The sequence below is a fragment of the Triticum aestivum genome, chromosome 5D (assembly GCF_018294505.1).
Source record: "Triticum aestivum cultivar Chinese Spring chromosome 5D, IWGSC CS RefSeq v2.1, whole genome shotgun sequence".
In the NCBI taxonomy this organism is placed as follows: domain Eukaryota; kingdom Viridiplantae; phylum Streptophyta; class Magnoliopsida; order Poales; family Poaceae; genus Triticum; species Triticum aestivum.
In genome coordinates, this window is record NC_057808.1 from 492614277 (window position 1) to 492615759 (window position 1483).

Sequence of the window (1483 nt, forward strand, 5' to 3'; positions counted from 1 at the left end):
ACCTTTTAGCATCCTTAGGATCGACAAAACCTTTCTGATTGTATCACATACAACCTTTCCTTACGAAAACTGGTAAGGAAACTTGTTTTGACATCCATTTACCAGATTTCATAAATGCAGCTAATGCTAACATGATTCCGACGGACTTAAGCATCGCTACGGATGAGAAAATCTCATCGTAGTCAACTCCTTGAACTTGTGAAAATACTCTTTGCCACAAGTCGAGCTTCATAGGCGGTAACATTACCGTCCATGTCCGTCTTCTTCTTAAAGATCCATTTATCTCAATGGCTTGCCGATCATCGGGCAAGTTCACCAAAGTCCATGCTTTGTTCTGATACATGGATCCTATCTCGGATTTCATGGCTTCTAACCATTTGTCGGAATATGGTCCCACCATCGCTTCTCCATAGCTCGTAGGTTCATTATTGTCTAGCAACATGACTTCCAAGACAGGATTACGTACCTCTCGAAGTAGTACGCATCCTTATCGACCTACGAGGTTTGGTAGTGACTTGATCCGAAGTTTCATGATCACTATCATAAGCTTCCACTTCAATTGGTGTAGGTGCCACAGGAACAACTTCCTGTGCCCTGCTACACACTAGTTGAAGTCATGGTTCAATAACCTCATCAGGTCTCCACCATCCTCCCACTCAATTCTTTCGAGAGAAACTTTTCCTCGAGAAAGGAACCGTTTCTAGAAGCAATTACTTTTGCTTCCAGATCTGAAATAGGAGGTATACCCAACTGTTTTGGGTATTCTTATGAAGATGCATTTATCCGCTTTGGGTTCGAGCTTATCAGCCTGAAACTTTTTCACATAAGCATCGCAGCCCCAAACTTTTAAGAAACGACAACTTAGGTTTCTCTAAACGGTGTCGTCTCAACGGAATTGCGTGGTGCCCCTTTTAAAGTGAATGCGGTTGTCTCTAATGCCTAACCCATAAACGATAGTGGTAATTCGATAAGAGACATCATGGTATGCACCATATCCAATAGGGTGCAGTTATGATGTTCGGACACACCATCACACTGTGGTGTTCCAGGCGGTATTAATTGTGAAACACTTTCCACAATGTCTTAATTGTGTGCCAAACTCGTAACTCAGATATCTCTATGATCATATCATAGACATTTTATCCTCTTGTCACGACGATCTTCAACTTCACTCTGAAATTACTTGAACCTTTCAATAATTCAGACTTGTGTTTCATCAAGTAAATATTCTCAGCATCTACTCAAATCATCTGTGAAGTAAGAACATATCGATATCCACTGCGTACCTCAGCACTCATTGGACTGCACACATCAAATGTATTACTTCCAACAAGTTGCTCTCTTGTTCCATCTTACTGAAAACGAGGTCTTTCAGTTATCTTGCCCATGTGGTATGATTTGCATGTCTCCAGTGATTCAAAATTAAGTGAGTCCAAATGATCCATCTGCATGGAGTTTCTTCATGCATATATACCAATAGACA